Source organism: Rhipicephalus microplus, chromosome 1 (assembly GCF_043290135.1).
Source record: "Rhipicephalus microplus isolate Deutch F79 chromosome 1, USDA_Rmic, whole genome shotgun sequence".
In the NCBI taxonomy this organism is placed as follows: domain Eukaryota; kingdom Metazoa; phylum Arthropoda; class Arachnida; order Ixodida; family Ixodidae; genus Rhipicephalus; species Rhipicephalus microplus.
In genome coordinates this window covers 299779636-299802513 of record NC_134700.1, presented here as the reverse complement: position 1 = coordinate 299802513, position 22878 = coordinate 299779636, and the positions used below count along the sequence as shown (strand labels likewise).

The following is a 22878-nucleotide window of genomic DNA, read 5'->3' as shown; positions in this document are numbered from 1 at the left end:
TCACCATGCATACGTCTGAGGCACTTCACAGGTCTTGCGGAACCAAGCACCGAGCGGTTGAGAACACACAGAAAGAAGAGGCGGTAAACTTACTGTCGGAACTCAAGGATTCCTTCGTCAACATGCAGGCTACCTTAGCGAAAATTCAAGAAGCCGTGGTGCACCCCAAGATGGGATTATTCGCACTGAGTGAACGCATAAGCAAGTTAGAAGAAGTCGATGCGAGGAGAGACCCCGTGCCGTCTTCTTTGCAGGTCCCAGCACAACGCAATGTACTAGCGCCACCGACTGAGGGCGCGATCCTCCGGGCCGTTATAGCTGCTCAACCATCCTCTCAGCCTAAACATGGATAGTGTGGACAAAAACTTCAAAAACTTCAGAATGGAACTGTGGCGGGTTTACTCCCAAAAAGCCCATTCTACAGCAATATTTAAGAACTCTCGATGTTAAGTGTCAAATCATCACTGTTCAGGAAGTTGCGTCTGGGACCCTCATCAATCTCCAGGGTTACCTAGTAGCGTCATCACATTCAGGAGGTAGGGGAGTTGCTACACTTATCAACAAAAAGTACATTTACCTGTCGCGTGACCTCGGTGCAGTTGCCGATGGCATTGCGTACGTAATCACTGAAATTATAATGAACTCGCCCAAGAAGGGCCTTCGAAGAAATAGCCTTTTTTATTCTCAACGTATACAGCAGTCCGAGTTATCGTAGGGCGAGAGCAAACTCTCTCCTCAAAAGGGCTGTGAGCATGGCGAGTAGTTAACCCCTTGTCGTCGTCGGGGATTTTAACGCCCCACACAGCGTGTGGGGATACATGTATGATACCCCCAATGGACGCGATCTATAGCAGACTGCGGCAGAAGCCGACTTGACGCTTATCACTGACAAGGATTTTCCCACAAGAAGAGGTAACTCTACATGCCGGGATACCACACCGGACCTCCCTTTTGTGAAGAATATAGGTGGGGCCAAGTGGGGCAACACGGCTCTAGACCTCGGAAGTGACCACTACGTCATCAAGGTATTCTTCGTGATTGCCCACTTTAGGATGAAAGAGCTTAAGGTGGTTGACTGGGACGTTTTCCTCAAAATCAGAGCTGATGGAGCACCGACGACTGGGACAGACTTTGAAGGATGGTACAAAGCAATCAGAGATGACGCCACGGCGGTGACCAAAGAGGTCATCACTGACCTCGATGTTGAAAACATGGACAGCTGGTTGGCCCACCTACTAGAAGCCAAGCAAGCCACCCACGAGATGGAAGGGACAGAGGCATAACAGGAGGCTCCGCAAGAAGGTTTCCGAGGTTAACAGGGCAGTCGAGGAGCACTGCAAAACCCTGTGTGAACAACAATGGCATGAGCTCTGCGAGAGCATGGAGGGTCAGCTCGGATCTGGGAAGAGCTGGGGTCTTCTCGAACACCTTCTCGATCAGGGAAGCACCAGGTACAGCCAGAGGCGATCCCTCGCGTGAGCCATCCATCTTGCTACTGACTCTACCCCGGACTAATTGGTTGTCAACAAGCTTATAGACAAGTATCTACGAGTCGCAGATAGCTCTGCCCTCACACAGTTTCCGAACTGCGTGGGGTGCGACGTGCCGGAGTTGGACTAGGACTATACTGTGGCGGAGATCCGACAGGCTCTCTTTTCCCTAAATGCCAAATTCGCCCATGGCCTTGATTGCATAACCAATAAGATGCTCAAGATCCTTGATGATGACTCCATCGAATTCCTTAAGGAAAAGTTTATAGAGGTGTGGCGCAGTGAGGACGTCCCCGTACAGTGGAAGATGGTCTACACAGTTCTAAACCCGAAACCTGGTAAAGCACCAGAAATAGATAATTTAAGACCCATTTCCTTCACTTACTGTGTCGGTAAGGTCGCATAGCACGCCCTTCTGAACCATCCCAAGGTGCTCCTCAAGACCTATGACATGTACATCCACAAAATGATTTGTTTCAGAGCTGGCCTCTCGACACAGGATGCAATGAAGCTTAGAAAGGATCAGATTATTGACTGGAGCACAGGAAATACCAGAGCCATTCTTGGGTTAGACCTGGAGAAGGCTCTCGACATCGTTTCTCACGAATTAATTCTGCGGTCTATTGCCAGACTAGAGCTAGGGAAGAGGGTCTACGACTTCGCGAGATCCTTTCTTTGCTAGAGAACTAGCAAACTCAAGATCAAAGGGTATTTCTCACGAGAGATCAACCTTGGTTCACGTGGCATGCCTCAGGGCTCAGATATTTCACCAACACTATTTAACATCGTGATGATTGGGCTCTCCAAGGAACTCACGGAGGTTCAAAGAATCAATCATACCATCTTCGCAGATGATATAACCATCTGGTGCACCGGCGGGAGCGATGGTCAAGTTGAGGAAGCCAAGCAGCGCGCAATCGACGTGACCGAACGTTTCCTCTGTCCCACCGGTCTCAAATGCTCCCCATCGAAATCTGAACTTCTGCCTCTACAAGAAAGAACCCCGAGGCGGCGGCCACCGGATACCTGCGTCTCAAAGTGAAATACGGCTTTTCACTGGTGACGGGTCCCCAGTGCCCATAGTAGATTTGCTCCGAATATTGGGAATGTATGTCGAGTCCAACGGCGCTAACGGAGCTGCACTCAGAGAGATCACTATCAAGACGGAAAGTGCTCTCGGCCCCATCCGGAGGATCACCAACAGACACCGCGGAATCAAGGAAGACAATCTCATCCGCATCATACACGCGTTTGTGTTCTGTCACCTTTCGTACTGGGCGGCCTTGCAAAATTGGCACGTTGCAGAGAGGAGTAAGCCCAATTCCCTCATAAGCAAGGTCTTCAAGCTCACGCTCGGCTTGCCTGTAAACGCTCACACTCAAAACCTTTTCAAGCTCGGTGTTCACAGTACACTCGAACAGATAATCGAGGCGCAAGAGCGCTCACAGCTGCTCAGGCTTTCCGGAACCAAATTGGGCCGCAAGATACTCAACAATTTGGGCCTCAACTCTATTGACCAGTGCCCCGATTCCATGCAGATTCCCAGAAACATCAGGTCTCAACTGCGCATCACACCCATTTCCCGCAATATGCACCCTGCGCACAACGTCAGTCGGCGTAGAGCCAGGGGTAGAGCTCTGCTCGAGCACGTCCGTAGCAACTCCACTGATGCAAGCTTTGTGGATGGTGTGCCATATGTCCAACAAGAGGCATTTGCTGTTTCCATCGTCGACTCAAATTCCAGGCTCACTTGCTCCGCCACGGTACGCATCGAAGCCCGTGATAGCCGAACAGGTTGCAATCGTGCTGGCTATGCTAGATAGTCGCAGAGAGTCAAAATACAGTGACTCCAAGGCGGCTATCAAAGCCTACGAAACCTGGATGGTAGCCCCTCATGCCCTCAATATTCTCCAAAGCGTCAAGAGTACCTCGTCCCATTCTTTCACTTGGTTTCCCGCTCCCCTGAGGTCGATTAAGTTCTATACCTCTAACCCAAACGAGGGCGCACACGAGGCCGCATGAGGACTCAATGACTGCGCCTCCTCCGCAGTCCCTCTGCCTCACTGGAAACCCTTAATTACGCGTTCAACGAAATAACAAAGCACTTCTATCTGTCAAGAAGGGTATTCCCTTTCCCACACCCTGCCTTGTGCAGGGCGCATGCAGTCACCCTTAGACTATTGCAAGCCAGTGCGTATCCTAACCCTGCTGTTCTTCATGAAATCTACCCTGAACGGTATCCAAGTGTGGATTGCCCCGCTTGTGGACTGTTAGCAACATTCAACCATGTGTTGTGGGAATGGGAAGCCATCGGCTCCGCCCTCAGCGAGGACGGGTGGGCTGCACTCTTACGCAGCCCCGAACTTAAGGATCAAACCCTGGCCGTCCAGAGTGCCCATGAACGGGCCATGCACCAAGCTCGGCTTGACGGTCCTTACGTGAGATTAGCCGGGTGGCGTGGCGTCTCCCCTTCGTCTTCTAAGGACCAAAATAAAGTTTTAATCAACCAATCAATCAATCAAATGAACGCCCGCAAGCACGCGCACCACGTCACGTCAAAATGTATTGGCGCCTTGACTGTGGCATATAGTCATGTTCTCACATAACACGCATCTCACGATTATCATGTTTGCACCAGTCACATACCTTCGTCATCCATTGACGTCACGTTATACCAAATTTGGCATATGTCAAGGTAGCGAAACAGCCGTGAGCGTATCATGAGTGTAGCATGTAGTCATGTTGTTACATGACACGCATTTCATTTGCACTAGTATCATACCTTCGCTTTCTAATCACGTCCGGTAATACTAAATTTGGTATAAGAGAAGCTAGCGAAACTGCCGCCCGCGCATGATGAGCGTGGCATGTAGTCATGTTGTTACATGACACGCATTTCATGATTATCATGTTTGCACCAGTCAAATACCTTCGTCATCCATTCACGTACTGTAATACTAAATTTGGTATATGTGACGCTAGGGATAAGGCCGCGAGCGCATCATGAGCGTGGAACGTAGTCATGTTTTTACATGACATGCATGTCATGATTTTCATGTTAGAGTCTGTCGCTTGTGTTCGTCATGCAATCATGTGATACCATACCAGTTTTACAGCATGCCATGTGAAGGGAACCACCGCAAGAGCTGCAGGGCCATAAAATGTAAATCATAACATTCATGACACACATGTCATGATTTCCTTGTTATGACTAGTCAAATATGTTCTTCATACAGTCATGCATACCAAGTTTGGTATCGATACTGTTATCTAAATGGCCGGGAGAGCTAAAAGCTGTAGACAGACAGACAGACAGACAGACAGACAGACAGACAGACAGACAGACAGACAGACAGACAGACAGACAGACAGACAGACAGACAGACAGACAGACAGACAGATAGATAGATAGATAGATAGATAGATAGATAGATAGATAGATAGATACTCTCTAAGTTGCCGAAGCTCGCTAAGAAATGCTTCGCATTTAAAACAAGGAAGTGTACAGGGCAGACAGCAGCCGCGAGACGCTTTGCCGCTGTGGCATAAGGCGTCTCTCGGGAGTGGCTGCACTGTTTGCAGCTGCCACAGGAAGGAGGCTCATCCGCGTGTTGGAGCGCACGCGTGAACAAACGAGCAGCAGGCCAGCAAGTTGCTGATTCGGCATGTCTCGCGAAAAAAAAAAAAAAAAGGGACGCCCTTGTCGTTCGTGTCGTTCCCATCCTGTCACTTCCTCCTCCTTTTGCCGCGACGGTTTCTTTTTTGTTCCGTCGCTCTATCAGACGGAGACAAAAAAAAAGTTGGCAGATTGTGAATGCTGAAACAAAGAGGCCGCCAGGGCTTTGTGATAAGATGGTGCACGTTTTCTGCCGCACGTCTAGGTGGTCTTCTGCTTGCTTTTCGGCGGGTCAATGCGAGTGGGAAAAGGAAGGAGCTCCAGCTAGTTTCGCAAAGCCTGCGTTGAGCCGTTGACGCGGTATCGGCAAGTTAGGGGTGCTCTCTTGTGGGCGCCAAGCAACGGCGCGTCTTCCTGCCTCGTGCCGAGAAACGCGAGTTGGTCTTGTTAGTAGCTGTGCTGGCCCGTCCTCTACTCCTGTTATCGAATTACCTGAGCCGCTGTTTCCGTGTTTGTCAGATGGGAACGCCTATCGATCATCGCGGGTTAAGTCATCTTGTGATTGCTGTCCTCTAGCTCCTGTGGGATATGAATTGGCGGGAAAAGCTTGGGTGTGTTGAAACTAGAATTGTGTTTGCGCGTTTTGTTTGCTCTGCGTACTTAGCGTAGACGCCGTGGCCGAGTGCTAGAAGCTGTTGGAAAAAATTTTGCCGATACGATTACTTAGTAGTTTTTGTATATTTGCCCTGGTAACGTGCACTCGTGGCTGTCGGTGGATACCTTTTGACGCGCACTGCTTAACGCGGTGGAAGTGCCAGCGTAGGGGCGCATTGTCACAAAAAAATGGAGTGGGGGGAGGAGGGATGGCGCTGAGAAGGAACACGATAGGGTAGGGGGGGGGGGGAACAGAGGTGGAAAGTGGTTGTTAGTTTCCACATCGGGAAGTGCAATTGTCATCACTTTGGGCTGGGTATAACACAGTTTGCTGAGTTATGTACATGAACCTCAGCTCATGATGCAAACTAAAGCCTGGAGGGGATACTTTTCATTGACATAGCTTGTCGTAAAATTTAGTGAAATAACACTGTTGACGTATGTAATGCCGCGTTTTCAGTAATTCACTCAGAGAAATACCATGCTATAATATAGTAGGACTGACTGGCGTACGGTATCATTTCTGGGCAACAGACAGCAACGAGCTGTTTTATACTAAACTGAACATCTCGATCATACAACTATATTTCAATGCCAAGGTTCTAGTTGCAATAGAATGAACAAAAAAAGAAGTAGTCTGAATGTCCATACGGTTTTTCGGTGTGCTACCCTATCATTCATGCGCGCTTCCGTGCTCATGATCTCGTGTGAGTGTTGGGGGCTTTTTACCCTGGCTCTCCAGGATAATATATAGATAAAAAAAATGTAGGGCACTGGCCTACACAGCCTTCAACGCAGGTGGAGCCCCGAGGGCGCGGTTTAGGTTTCCTCGACATATTGGACTGAACGAGAAGTTGTGACAGCCTACAAGCGATGCCCGTTCGTAGTACTTAGAGGGTGACTGTCGGGAGACCATTTAGTGCCGTCCCAGACTGTTATTTTTCATTCTTTGAAGGCGATAGCGTTATTGAGCTGGTTTCGCAGAAATTCCAGTTTCAGTGTTGGCGCGACGTCGTTGTGCGCGAGTGAATCTTAAAGATATCTGCACACAGACAGACACAGAACTTTATTGAGGTCCTGAGGAACTCTACCTAAAGGAGGTAGACGCTGCTCCTGAATATTTGCTGAAATTTCAAGAGCATATAATACAATTCCAGAGTAAAAAAAAGTTTTTGTTATCGGGGATTTTAACTTACCAACTATTGATTGGGAACTCCTTCAGGGACTCCGCAAATCGGCCAAAAATGCCAACATAATTTTTGACATCATGCTTACTCACGACCTAGTGGTTAGGCAGCCTTCTCTTGAAAAAGGTTCGTCCAGTGCAATATTAGACTTAGCGTTACTAAATCGCGATTTTTATGAATATACTGTTTTAATTGAAAGTGGCCTGTCTGATCATTATCTTGTAAGTGTTACCATTCATTTATATAACTCAACCGGTCACAAACGCACAACTACGCTAACCTTCAATGATTATGCAAGATCTGATGATGCGTCTATTGTGCAGTAGATGGAAAGTTGTTACAATGACTTTATTAAAAACGAGGGCGATGTTGATTAGCTATGGTACCAATTTACTAGGATGTGCCACCATTGCACAGAATCACTGCAACCAAATATAAAATTATTGCAAAAAGTGCCCCATTGATTACGCGTAAATTCATTCATCTAAAGCGCAAATTTCATTTAAAGTCGCAGTCACCACAAATTCATCTAAAGCGCGAGTGCTTTGCGTGGTTCAGAGAATTTCCAATTTTAAACAACACCGTCAAACTTTTCAAAAAACGATCCTATCAAGCTCTGGAGCTTCCTGAGTGATAGTAATAAACAGTTATTACAAATATTAGTCAATAGATATACAATTACAGACCTGAAGCTTATTGCTGAACATTTTGACAAATTTTTCCATGGCGTGTTTTCTGAGGCGACTCTTCATACGCCTCAGCAAAGAGTATTTCAGTCTAATGAAGTGGGCTTTATAATTTATTCGGGTGTTCTTGAAATAATTTTGAAGTTGAATAATAAGTCATCTTGTGGTACAGACAATGTGCCAAATGTCTTTCTTCGCCGTTATGCCGAAAATATCACTACTTTTGTCATTGCGCTCCTTCGGTGTTCACTTTTGAGTGCAAAACTGCCCAGTGATTGGAGGGGGCTGGTGTTGTTCCTGTCTTTAAGAAAGGCAACCATTAACTTGTAGAAAACTACCGTCCCATCTCATTAACATCACCAATTTGTGAAACGCTCCAACATGTATAATCTAAGCGCATTGTGAAATTTCTCGAGCAAAACTCTGTGCTGACTAATTTTCAGCATGGCTTTGGAAAAGGCTATTCAACGGTAACTCAGTCTCAGTGGTTCATTCATTTGCAGAAACTCTGGATAAAATGGTCAAATGGACGTCATTTCTCTTGACTTTAACAAGGCATTCGATAATGTTGTTCATCACAAGTTATTTACAAAACACAAAGAAAGGAATCTACCCGCCAAATTCATTTCCTGGATACAACACTATTTGTCAGAACGTTCATAGTTTGTTTCAATAGATGGGAGCGATTCGAGGTTTTTTCCTGTTACATTAGGCGGGACGCAGGGTAGTGTCCTGGAGTTGCTGCTATTTTTAATTTATGTAAACGACATAGTAAGCACAGTACTACCAGGAACTCAGGATTATTCGCGGATGATTGTGGGCTATTTCGTGAAATTACTTGTTCTAATGATCAAGAGAACCTCAGCGTATGTCTTGATAAGATACTAGTCTAGTGCAGTGACAACGGTATGGTAGTGAACCCACAAAGAACTGTGTATCTTTGCATGAATAATTCAAAAACACCCCTTCAATTTACTTTTAACCTCAGCTTACCCTCACTAAAACAAATTAAAAACTACAAATATCTAGGCGTGACTATAACTAATGACGTGTCTTGGAACACTCACATAGACAACGTATGTTCTTCTGCGTTCCGTGGGTGGTGTTTTCAAAAACATAAATTTAAAAATTCTCCTTCTAACATGAAACTACTTAGTTATTATACGTACATAAGACCAAAACTAGAATACTCTTGTGTTGTATGGGACCCTTTTACTAAATCCAACATTAAGAAACTCGAAGCAGGACAAAGAAAGGCTGTTAGGTTTGCTTACTCTAGGTTCAAACTTATGGACTCGCCGACTGAACTCATGACTGCTAACAACATTTAAACACTTTCAGTACGACGAAAAAGGAACCGCCTTAACTTCCTAGATCTGCTAGTTATCACAAGTTAGCCCTTGACCCGAGTTCAAATGTATCGCATCTGTCCACTAGGCATACACGTCATCATCACGCATTCTTTAACCCCACATTTTTCCGAAAACAATGCATTTAAACTTTTTTTTTTCTGCGTACTGTCACAGTGGAACTGCCTGGCTGATCTCCGCCAACGTTCTGTTGTTTAGAGCTAAAATAGGCACTGTCAATTTGTGTTCTGATTATTTTTATGTAATATTTTGCCATGTTACTTTTATGCGTTCTGTTAGTACGAGTTTTCGATTTTATTTCTCGTGATATATTCTCATGTTTTCACATGTGTTTTTGTACTTATATCATGCCTATTGTACCTGTCCAGCTTGGATCAGTTCTTGGTCTGCAGTATTAAATAAATAAATGAATAAAGAGTCGCCCACACCCACGTCGGAACGGGTGGGCCGAGCCTGATTGCCGCGTCGAGGGCCCTCTGGACAGCCCTGAGTTGATGTAAAAGTTCTTGAGCGCAGAATTCCATTCCTCTTCGGTCATATGTGCTGAGAACTCTGTAATGAGCGGTGCTTTCAGAGCGTGCGGTCTAACGTAAGTAGATGCAGCGCTACAATCTGGGCATGTGGCATCAATGCCTCCAAATAAATGGCTGTGGGAACGAAGACTGGGATACGACCTGGTTCGATGCATAGGCGGAGGTTGTAGGGCCTGTGCCCTACAAAGTTTCATATGAGGATGGGGAAAGACCCTTCTGTCCAGCTGGTAGTGTTTAGTCATCACGTTAAATTAAGGAGAACATCCCTAACACCGCTAAGTATAGGAGTCTGAAGATACGCCAGACTGCCCAGCATGGTGTGTAACTTTGAGTGCTCGGGCGTGGGCAATCTCGTGTAGGTTGGCCATATATACAAATGAAAAATAATTACGTCGTCTCGCTTTGAGTGGAGATGCCACCAAGTACTTCTGCGTGGCAAGCAGCCATTGTATCATGGAGAGATTCGCAGCTGCTTGAAGCTCGATCCTGCTAAAAAACGATACAAAAATGACATGTAAATCAAAGAAGCAAAGTAAAGCAAGTAATGTTGCATGGCAGGAGCGTTGAGTTACAGCATTCGCCGAAACAGTTGATTTCCATAGTTAGTGGTTGGCTTAAAGAAAGGTCACAAGCATAGAAAGGTCACATGCATAATTGGTATCACATCATTATCGCCACCAACAAAGTGTGCAGCTGCGCGAGTGCGGGTACTTCGCCATTTCGCAAAAGGAAGAACAATGAAAGCCAGCACTGCCCACGTGGTGCGCCTACCATTCCTCCATAAGCGCCTAAAGTATAATTAAAATTTACGCAATGCCCCACCCCAGCGAGATGGCCGAGAATCGGTTAGCAGGACAGATTGTCCTCGAGCCGACCTCCCCACTCCCTCGCTTAACCCTCCTTTTCTCTGCCATTCGCCTCTGTAATTCGTGCATTCCTTGCACGTGATCTTGAAAATGTCTGGTGGTGTTATTTATTATTATGCAGAAGGTTCAAAACAAGTACGCATGCGCACATGGCTCCAGCCGGATTCTCGCCGTGACTAAAAACCATAAGACCATCCATAGTGGCCGGCGGCATGCACGAAATACTAAAGGGATCATTGGACCATGGAGCTAAAGTACACGCGGCGATAAAAAAAGCAGATCCCCCGTACAGTGGGAATCGATTACATGCGACGCACGAATGAGAAAGGTTGATATATCACTTCAAAATCAGCAAAGCTTTACGAGTTGGAGGTATCAATGATGCCGTACATGACTTTCGTGTCATAATCATCATGTTTTCATGTGTCGTTTACCTTCGTCATCTATTCACGCCACGTGATACCAAATTTAGTATATGTGGAGCTAGCGAAACGACCGTGAGCCCACTATAAGCGTGGAATGTTGTCGGGTTCTTATATGACACGCGTGTGAGGATGTTCATGTTTGCACCAGTCGCATACCTTCGACATCCATAGACTTCACGTAATACCAAATTTGGCACATGTAAAGCTAGCGAAACAGCTGCGAGCGCATCATGAGTGTGGCATGTAGTGACATGCGTGTCATGTTGTTACATGACACGCATGTCGTGATTATTGTTTTTATGTGTCATTTACTTATGTCGTCCGTTCGCGTCACGTAATACCGAGTTTGGTACATGCGAAGCTATCAAAACGGCCCTCGAGAGCATCACGAGCGTAGCATGTAGCCATGTTGTTACATGACACGCATATCATGTTCATCACGTTTGCACCAGTATGATACTTTCTTGACATTCACGTCCCGTAGTACCAAATTTGTTATAAGTGAAGCCAGCGAAATGGCCGCCAGTGCATCATGAGCATGGCATGTAGTCAATTTGTTACATGACACGAATCTCAGGATTTTTAAAAAAGTTAGGGTCCGTCGCTTGTGTTCGCAATACAATCATGTCATACCATACCGGTTTTCCAGCATGCCATGTGAAGGGAACCACCGCAAGAACTGCAGGGCCATGAAATGTAAATCATGACATTCATGACATACGTCATGATTTTCTTGTCATGACTAGTGAAAAATGTTCTTCATCCAGTCATGTTATACCATACCAAGTTTGGTATCGATACCATATTCGAAACGGCCGCGAGAGCTAAAAGTCTTAGGTGGATAGATAGATAGATAGATAGATAGATAGATAGATAGATAGATAGATAGATAGATAGATAGATAGATAGATAGATAGATAGATAGATAGATAGATAGATAGATAGATACGCGCAAAGTCGCTGAAGTTCGCTAAGAAATGCTTCGCCTTTAAAACCCTCCCAGGAACAAAGCTTCGCAATGCGTGAATGCGTGAACGCAAGATATATAAGCGTCCCAAGCGCACACTGCAAGCGGCTAGGGGGCTCACTTCTAAGGAATAGAATTCAAAAGGTTAGCTTTGTGACCGTTTCATCGGGGCCCAAGATCATTCATGCGCAGTGGGAAGTCACCGTGCAGGATTACGGTGCTTAGCAAATCGGTGCTTTACTCTGTGCCTAAAACGTCGTGATGGTTCCCCAGTCCTATAAAATGTTTCATGACGACCATGTTTGGCACAATTATTCAAGCGTAACGTTATTCCCGTTTTACGGTGCCCTAAAATACCACTTAATACAAGAAAATATGTGACAGTGTCAATTTTTTTAAAAACGAGAACGAATCTCTATATACAATCATTGAGATAGATTTGCTGGAATGAAGTTCGCTATTTTTGTCGTGAAGAAAAGAAAATTTTGGAGCTTGCTCGGCAAGCTTCAAATGCTGGTGCTTTGTCTGGCGGTGGCGGCGGCTGGCGTGTACACCAATGTGTCCAGTGTACACTTTACGGTCGCAACTCACGGCGTTGTCGGCGATTCTAAATATATATTTTCCTAAACATAAACTAGAAGGAACTCTGGCGCTAGTGTTTATGGGAGATGCAACGTATGGCGTTTCAGCGAGCATGAGAATTATGAGTACGACATGGATTCGCCTAGTCTTCGTACTTTACGTTCATTCTGGTTTCGTGTGGCTTGAAGCTACTTTGTCTCACAACAGCAACGATTCGGCAGTTACGTTTCAACACCCCAATTGTTTAGGCTTACCACTTCAAATCGGGCCATGAATTGAAAAACGGTTTATTCTTTCCTTTGGATCTAAACGAAAACACAGTAATAAACGAAGCCACAAATGCATTCGCCTCCCGCAAGCACGAAGACCAGGCAAATTCATGTCATACCTGTATTATAGTGTCAAGTATGTTCTAGGCACTATGCCCATAATTCCCATGGTCGCTGAACGATCGCAGCGCCAGAGTCCCTAATAGTTTTTTGTAGGAAACTCTGATTACAACAACGCTTACTAGATGGCGCACCGCCATTGAAGCCGTCGGTTCTCGATGGCCCAAGCGCTCGCCTCCTCGCGACTTCGTCAGCTTCGTTCTCGTCGCTTCGTAGGCACGGCATCACACGACAAGTTGCTACGATGAGTGTCACACATGGGTACCGATATTCCGCCAAGCCCCTTCACCTGCCTGCTTTCAACCTCGTTGAAAATAGATAGCTGCTAGCTGCACGTCTGCCATTTATGAGCGTTAGGCATCTGACTCACGGCAGCCGCCAGCATGCCATAGAGGGGCAGGTAGTTAACGTGGCAATCGACGTGGCCAACACTGTGCCGTGCCGGCCTCGAGACGTCCTCGAGCTATTCAGGAGAGATCAGCTGCAAGAATACACAAAGCTATACTAGAATGCAAGAGTTTACTGGCTACGCACGAATACTGGCCTCCATATGCGTCCCACCCACCATGGTGACTCTCAATCTCAGATATCACAACTTCAATTCCGGGATTGACTTCTAAGAATGATATGCCTGTAATTGCAATAAAGCAATGAATTTTAACACATCTTTATACTAAATATCAAGACTATATCCACGTGTACGCCGATGGATTCTGTCTGAATCAAATCTCTACGTCGGCATTCTTTGTACCTGCATACCGAGCGAGAAAAGCGTTTAAGCTAAGCCATTTCCCGACATCCACAGTGGCAGAGCATTATGCAATACTCTGTGCGTTACGCTTCATATGTTTACAGGCAGGTCCATTTCGATGGGTAGTTATCAGTGATTCACAGTCCTCGTTAGTTTCTTTAAAAGGAATCAGCTTGGGCAACACAGCTAGTGAGCTCGCATATGAAATACAGAGAATGTACCCTACAGCAAAAAATTTAAACCACACCATAGTGTTCCAGTGGGTGTCAAGCCACTGTGAAATCGCAGAAAACGACATAGCTGATCACACTGCACATGCAGAACATCACGAAAATAATATATCACTGCTACCTCTATCTCTGAGCGATGCATGATGTCTAATGAATAAGCAAAGCCGTCAACTGTCTATCGATACCTAGTTCGAAAATGGCGCGCAAAACTCTCTGTTATATATATTTGATCCCTCTATAAAATTTATTAGTCCGTTAAAGGCTAGCTGATCAGTAGAAACAGTCATCCGTAGGGTTCGACTTGGCACAGCTTACACGAAGGCCTGTATAAAATAAGGAAAGCTAGCAGTCCTACCTGCTGATGTGGAGAAGCTCATGAAGATGTGGAGCACATTTTTCTAAATTGTAAAAACTGTTACATACCTCGAGAGAACCTCTTACAAAAGCTAAATTCTTTGAATAAGCAATGTTCATCAATTGGAAAAGTCTTGTGTCCATGGCCAAAAGGAAAGCTACAAACCACTGCAGCGCGGGCAGTCGTTCACATTCTGGAGTAATCAGAAATAGCTCAAAAGTACTAAACGAAAAAAAGGTGTTATTGCTACTGTTAAGTGGTATGTTTCTACACAATATTATCGTGTTTCACTACGATACATTTGCGAAAGCCTTTCTGAAAACAGTTCACTACTTAAGCGACAAGATCACCTTAGACATTTTACTGAACTTTCATGTTTTGTGGGAACTCTGAAATTGGTGAGATTACTTCTGATTTACAAACTCTGTGTGGTGTGTGCACATTTCCATGTGGTGTGGACACATTTCTGTGTGGTGTGGACACTCAGTATTGAAAAGCGTGGACTCAGTACGTAAGCGTTGTGCTATGCACATATGTATAACCTTGTGTTTACTACTAAATATGCGATGTCGACTTTTGAGCAAGAGAGGAGGAGTAGCCGGCGCCACGCACTGGTACAAACCTCTTCTTATATACATTCAATAAAACAAACGCTGCCTTTAACGTACAAATCATGCGCCGGCTCGTTAACAAGCATTTCTGCAAAAATTGTTGTCCAAGAAATGCCCCGTCCACCTCCGAGCAAGCTCTTCTAACATCATTCACTTTGAGGATGTCACGGTGTTTTATTTGTTTTATTGTTGCACTGAGATTATTTATTTTTAAAAAAGCTGCTTTCTTGTCTTCACGTCTGAGCGCTTTCGTTTAGTTCGAGATAAGTGTCGATCCGAGGGCGGAAGCACTCATTCTTATACGCTCCAGTTGGCAGAGAAGAGGGAGAGATAAAAAAATACAAAAACAAGGTCCGTCTATATAGTAATTGTTTCAAGAAACAGCCAGCCATGAGTTGAAGGCACACCAAAGCTGCGACTAGCCGAAAAACCAGGCTGCTAGCTTCTAACAAACGATAAGAAACAGGCAGTTGTATGGAGAAACAAGCAGGCACACAATGAGGAATAAACAAATACTGGTGGACAGGGGGAACGAAGACAGCAAACGCGCCCAGTAAAAAGTTTTCTTCATATTCGAATGTGAACGCGGGGCCATTTTTATCTTCTTACGTGAGCCATCACTTCCGCGAAGTCGTTAATTTTCATCCATCTCCCTGGTGGCTACCGTCGTCCAATCATTGGCTGCTGAAGGAGGGCCAACGCTCCGCAGCGTGAAGCCCAATCGGTACAAAAAAAGAGCGATACAGGGAAAGAGGGAGAATCTAGAATGAAAGACCATTGCGCATCCACCTTATGCAGGCAACGGTCAGCGTAGACACGTGTCATCGAAACACACAGACAAAAGCGAGAGATCGAAATAAGAAGGGGCGATTCTTACAAACGGCACAAAAGCGAAATGTGGGGAGGAAAGAAAGGTTGGCTTCCCGATGGCGGCCACCAAAACGTGTGCTTCGAACGTAGCAAAGCGATGGATGCAAGGCGGGGGCGGAAAATCTACGGGGTGTGGGCCTCGAACGGCACCTTGCTAAAAGTGTCTGGCTCCAACGCTAGACATGATTGTCTAACCTAGGAGAGAAACAAACAAGCGTGAGGAGGAAAATGTTTGAGTAATGTTGTCGGCAGCTTACACGCTCAAAAGTGACGAATAATCACCACACTTACTGGAAAGAAAGGAGGGGGAGAGAGAGAGAGCGCAAGTTTTGTCTTGTAATCCTTGAGCCCGTTTGGTTTTCTTTACTGGGCATGCGTCAACCCTTTCTATTAAAACAAATAGAGCAGTTGAGCAGATTTCGTTGCTGTTTCTCTTGAGTAGTTGACCTATTTTAAGGAGGTTAAAGAGACTATACCACTCGGAATTTTTTTCTGGTTGTGGCGAAAATGAGAAGCTCGTTCATAACATCGGCGGCAATGAGCATGTTTTTGTTACATAACAAAGGCATTACAATATTAATTTGATGTTTGAAATCGACAAATAATGACCACTAGCGTCACACAACACCAATCTAGTTCAATATATTGGCTGGACAAGACCTTCTCGCACGTAGACTTATTTCGCTTAAAAACAAACACCTAAGACGTCAACTTGTATTTTAGGTATTTATGGCAGCTTTAGGTTGCGCCAAAGAGTAGTCTGCCTTTTCTCTCACGCGTTCAACGGACGTTGTTAGGAATTAGGTGTCGGGATATCCGACCACTTCCATGTATGTGGCGACCTCGGGTAGCGTGGTTTTTGAGTGGAGCCATCCGAGTCTCAGGAGAAGACAAGTAGAGGAGCCGGAGTTCGTAAAAAAGCGTTTATATACAGTATTTACATGTTTCGAGTAACATGAAACAGGTGAAGCACAACCGAACGTCTCTGCGTTCGCGTCTTATACCCTCCGTCTTTCCGAGGTTCCTTGCAAGGCTAGACAATTGAGTCCACAATCCTCCAATAGAATCCTCGTCTTCCACTCCGCCCTCGAAGAGGTGAATTGCCTCCCTTTAGGAAAGGGCAAATGCACGCACACTTCGTTGCACAGGAAGCGGCAATGCGGCAACAATGGCCCAGTATGATGAAATTCAGGCGTAGAGTCGACTCATCCGGTTGGCAAGTTTCAGGGTTGACTCATCCACAGCTGCTAGCTCCTGGCAGGCCGTGAAGACAAGAATGAACCAAGGCACAGCCACTGACCAAGCAATGTGGAAAACGTTCTCGCGGATCGATTGTCTTGTGTGACTCGAGGACCCGAGCAACGCAGAGGAGGCGACAGCTCAGATTGTAATGGTTCCTTTGGGCAGTCCATCGCTCAGGCGTGTTTAAAAGGTTTTTGGTCCACGAGTCGACGACCCAGTAGAATTCACCGCACCGTTACTGTGTTGAAGCCGCTTTCGAAGGTCGCTTTACACAGGATACGATTGCTGGTAGAGACCGGCAAGTCCGCGGCACCACAGCACCCTTGCCACCAAACAATGCATGACGAGGATGAGCTGCCACATGTAGATGGACTGAATTGATGCGGCCAGACATCAAGGTTCTTCATTGGTCTCGATGCCAAGACCTCCCGACCACTACTGTCTCAATGGGCATTCCACACGATCAGGCCTCTTGCATGAACTCATGTTTCCTGTGGATACGACGAACTCGAGAAGCCAACCATTGTCGGACCACACCAAATGCTGCGAGTACCCTCTGCACAACCCTCATAATTCAGAACCAGTCTCAAACAAATAAAACCTATAGTGACTAACGTCCGTGCACTTGGCTACAATAATACAATCCCAGATGCTTGGCTCATTGTCGTGTGTGACTCGAGGACTCGAGCAACGCAGAGGAGGCGACAGCTCAGACTTCGGGCAGTCCATCAGTCAGGCGTGTCTAAAAGGTTTTTGGTCAACAATCCGAAAGCCCAGCAGAATTCACCGCGCCGCTACTGAGTTGAAGCCGCTTTGTAAAGTCGCTTGGCATTGGATGACGATTGCCGGTAGCGACCGGCAAGGCCACGGCGCAACAGTGCGCAGTGGGGCTGCCGGTGGTGTGTTCGCTTGCCTGCATGCCTGCTTGCAAACGGCCGAGCAACGCGAGCACTGCGTCCGCCACCGCTCATTAGAACAACCACAAATTATGTCTACTAGCCTTAGACGACCACCTAAATGTTTGTTTTATTATTACACAAAAAGGGATGGAGCTTACAGCAACCGCTTGCCCTAGTTTTCGACTTTCTCCGGCAGTACATCGTCATCACTTCCACCGACTTGTGTTGTGGGCACCACCGATCGATAGAAACCGAATGCAGATAAAAAATACTGTTTTAAAAATTTTCTAGCACAATCCAGAGAAACCGCTGCAAGATTGGACACTTGAAATGGTATGCTTTTTATTGCGGCACAAAACAGAAAAACAGTTAATGATGGTAGACAGTCCGCGCGGAACTTAGGGTTGCACTTCGAGGTGTGCTTATAACAGCTGTGGTTTGTGTCCAAAGTGCAGTTGTCTTCGACGATGTCGCACTGCCCCAAAAAATATTTTGCTTGTCTATAGGGCACAGCAGAGTGCTTTTTAAAGAGTGGAGCTTTCTGAACTTTTTGTTTGTTCGGGTAGTGCAAACAGTATTTATATATATCATGAACGCATGCCCACTCACTCTATCCTCTTCTGCTTCTGTGCCTTAACACATGCGCCGACTTGTCCGGTGCTGAATACATCGACTATGATACGCGAATCTTTCACGTGAGTAAAGATCGCGTAAACATGCAGCGCGGGACTGAAATCGCATCGCGTAACAGCAAGCCATGCGACTAAAAATAATGTTACATCATGTCACTGTTGGAAAATCCGTAAACAAGGGTTGTGTGCTCAAGCGGACATTTCGACAAGCCGACCTGTCTTCGCCAAGGCTGCAACAGAACTGATTTCTCTAGCTCCACCGCGGTGGTCTAGTGGCTAAGGTGCTCGGCTGCTGACCTGCAGGTCGCGGGTTCGAATCCCGGCTGCGGCGGCTGCATTTCCGATGGAGGCGGAAATGTTGTAGGCCCGTGTGCTCAGATTTGTATGCACGTTAAAGAACCCCAGGTGGTTGAAATTTCCGGAGTCCTCCACTACGGCGTCTCTCATAATTATATGGTGGTTTTTGGACGTCAAACCCCACATATCAATCAACTGATATCTCTAGCACACCCTCTCCTCCATACAAGCAAAAGAGGTGGGCGGGCAACATTAGATACGGGGGTTGTGTGGGGCACCGTGACAAATTATGTGAGGGCAGGGAGAGCACCTCGGTGTCCATGAATAAAAAAAAGGATGCGGTGGGCATGGATGCGTTTCGCTGAATCACGCTTGTTACAAGAAGCTCCATTTAAAAATGGTATGTTTGAAATAGTAAAGGATAAACCTTTATTACTTTTCTTATGCACGTATCCTATCGAATCAATTTATGAGCCTCTTTAAAACGTTAATACCTGCCTGCTGGAGTGCGTCGAACCTGTGAATAGAGTATGACTTCTGCCTCTAGCTGACCGGAAGTCTGACTGAAGTATGTAGAAGTTTAGGTCGTCAAAGTTGCGTCTTGCTTCATTAAAGTGCTGTGACACTGCTTTCGCTAGTGTTCTCGCCGTGTCCGCGCGATGACCGTTTAATCTAATAGGCTGTCTCGTTTCGCGAATGTACCATTTGGGACAATATCGACAATACGGAGACATTCTCTCTTCACTCGCACAATTAATCATGGCACCCAAATGGAATATTTATTCTGTTTGTATCTATCTCGATTTTCAGGCACGCACTAAATGGCAATTTTCACTCACAAGCAATTACGCCGAGACCAACGCCGACGGCATAATTTCTGCGAAATGAACTCCATGACGCAATCGCGTTAATAGCTAGCCAACTGACATGTTCCCGTTAAAAACCACGTAACAGCTTATGTGACTAAAACCACAACATTACGTAAGGGGTAGTCACGGGACATGTCTATTCAAAGTCTTATAGCATCTGAAGCAAAGGCTTGGCATTACTAGCAAATAAAGACTTGTGATTGTTAGAAATGTCAAATAATGAATTCGATAGGGATGTGTTCGATTCGGTACTGGAACCGAATAGTTGATATTAAAAATATTTGAAATAATACTTTTTAAATAGTTTTCGAATAATCAGCACAGGAGAGAGAGCCCCAAAACAAGAAAACCTAATGTCATTATTCTTCTTTAAATACCTCGAGTGATCTGCACGCAGCCCACGCTTCAACGTAACTGCTGATAATATAATGACGGGCGGATTAACATGTTTCTTTTGAAAACTCCCCTATATATATATATATATATATATATATATATATATATATATATATATATATATATATATATATATATATATATATATACTGCTCACTTCTTACTATGCTGAAGGTGTGTCGTTTAATCAGCTTCATTCCTAGTCTTGTAATAACTGAAGATGGGGACTATCACTGCTTGCACGTTCATAGCTAACATAAGGTGCAAGTGGGGTATTTGCGTAAATTGTTCTTGCAGATGTATATTCAAACACTGATTGTTACATGTTTTCGGTGCGCGAGTCATGCTGCAGTGACGAATTGATCTGCTTCAGCTGTATCCACGGTGTTCGGTTGAAAATTGTTCAGTTTTTGTGTGCCAATTTCATTTCAAATCAGGTGACGAAGTCTCACATTGATGACTTTAGTTAGAGGTGTAGTTGAATATGGAGGGGAAAATATTACGAAGGCTCTAGTTCTGGCTGTACACGAGCTTATTATACTTTTCGTAATTGTGGCACTTTGAGTCGATAAAAACTAACTGTAATGATGTCTGAAGAAAGCTTGTGTACATTTGTTTCAAACAAAATGTCCACTGTTCTACGGCTGTTTTTAAAACGGTCCACTTTACTAGTGGACCGTTTACTATTCGACTAGTGCTCGAATATTATTCATATTCGATTTGAATTTGAAGTTCATTACTCGCACACCCTACTAGCAAAGTATAGTTAGGTGAAACACTGGTTTCACTTATGGCCTTGCGACACTGTAGTGCAAGCTGCGCACCCCCCCCCCCCTTTTTTTTACTTGCAGTGTTTGAAACTGGGGCATACCAATGGCGGCCCAAACTCGACGTGAGCCGGTAACAAGAAAAAATATACAGTTGATTGGTTTCAGAAGCGGCCTGACCTGTAGGTAAGCTGCTACTGCTGTTGATGTCTGCTGAAATCTGCTATCGTTACCAATATTCATCTTTTGCAGCGATAACAAGTTCGTTAACGACACACCAGAGAACGACTGTGCTACATGCTTCATTCTGCCAGCACAAAGAAGTGTCGCCACTCCAAAAACAAGAAATGTTCTTAAGGCTTGTCCAACTTAACCCACGTGATAGGCTGGGCCATCAGCTCAGCCCCCTTTTTTCGTGCACACGTCATAAAAAATGGACTCGTGAAGTACGTACTCATAAATTTTTTGATGTAGAAGCTTTTTGTGTTATATATAGTTGGAGAGGAGCAATTTTTATATCTTATTTTTCATCACTCTGGAAATTGTCCCCGCTGCTCTGGGTGTATAGATTACTTACATCGCTGTAAGCTGTATGAAAGCAACAAGAATATGTGGGTGAGAGTTTATAATGGGCGCAGCGTTCAACTCCAGTTATAAGCTCTGATGGATGATGGTGGCCCCTCATCTACGAAACTAATTGCACTTGACGGCATATCCCTCAATGGAGGGCGGCGCCAAACAGTGGAAGTGACGCCATGCCAGCTAGAAATGAGCCAAAATCTTATCCTGACAAAGCAGGGAGCAGAAAATTGCGTGCAGCTTGAATGACTTTTAATATTCCTTGAACCAGAAATAAACAGATATGAAAGATCTGTGGCCTAGTTTAGAGACTCGCTTGATTATTGTCGCTTCAGAAATCACATGCGCGAATTAGTTTTAAAAATGAATACAGAAATAAGTACAGAACTGGCTACTAAAACTTAGTTCTCCAGTACATCGATTGTGTATTTTGCAGTGATGACGTGCATCGGAAAGTATGTTTTCTACCAATAGCGAATCCGTTGAAGGCTCCTCCTGTTGGCTTTTATCTCCATTTCGCGATGGTTGCGCATCAATTAATGTGGACTGAGATAAGCTTAGAGAAAATAAAATGGCCTCCCCTTCCAGTTTATTCAAATTTTCAGATCGCCTTTTTTTTTGTCTACGTGACTTTGAACAGATTGGAAAGTAAGAATAATTGTATCTTACCAAGAAAAGAAGCCTTTGATTCATTGCACTTTCGTTCAATCACTACTATGGTATCATTCCAGCCTACTTCATGCCTTTGGGTAATAAGCGAAATTTATTGGCCAGTTGCCACCACCAGAGAGATTACGGGCTATGTGGTGCCACATGGCAAAAACGCGTGTTTCGAACACTCATCGTCATGCCTATGAGAGTCGGTGGCTAGTACTCGCAGGTTTACGCGCACAAAAAGTAAAAGTGTGGACGGGAGATGAACCTTTAACGTAACTCCACCTGTCGAGCAGCGGAAGCGTTCATCGAAGGTTTTAGGTTCGACCCCAAACAGTGAAAATATGTGGGTTTGTCTATGTTAACTTTTTTAAATTTATAATATAATTCCTACGCTATCCTTAAAGACTTCAAATAATGTCCTCTGCATCTTCATTGGCTCTTTTTATGTGTTGTTTTCAATGGGTTGTGTGTAAGAAAACGGGTCCCATATCCATTCCTTTCTTTTGTCCTTAGCCTAAACACAGGAAGCACACGATGTGTACTTGGGTGATAATGAGTGTAAAAAGAGAACATGGGCGTAAGAGACACACTCAGCACTTTTGCGCTGTGTTTGTTTTTTTTACGTCCGTGTAATTTTTGCGTAATAGCGCTAAAAAGCTTGTTTCGCAGAAATTTATGCGCTGGCATTGGCGTCGTTCGTTGTTAGTGAAAATTCATCTTTTGCATGACCGAAAAACCGAGCAAGATGCAAACAAAATAAATAAAAATTTCTGGGTCTAAGTGGGGATCAAACCGAGGTATGTTTGCGTGGCAAGCGGGGGTCCAACCACAGAGCCACGCGTCTACTTGTGTCCTGCTTCACTCTAAGTGTTTGTCCCTGTATATCCCGTCCGCGCTTACGTAGTGCGTTTTCGTTTCAAACATTCACACTAAAACATGAAATATTGCAGCAATATAG

General features: G+C 45.1%; 1 long non-coding RNA gene across 1 annotated transcript in view; it reads left to right on the top strand.

The window, feature by feature from the left end:
• LOC142770321 (uncharacterized) overlaps positions 1 to 21542 on the top strand; it is a 124017-nt gene extending 102475 nt beyond the window's left edge. Inside the window, exons 2-3 of the long non-coding RNA XR_012885843.1 lie at positions 20769 to 20870; positions 20937 to 21542. This is a non-coding gene — a long non-coding RNA (uncharacterized LOC142770321). The remainder of the gene's footprint in view (positions 1 to 20768; positions 20871 to 20936) is intronic.
• Positions 21543 to 22878: the final 1336 nt, after the last annotated feature.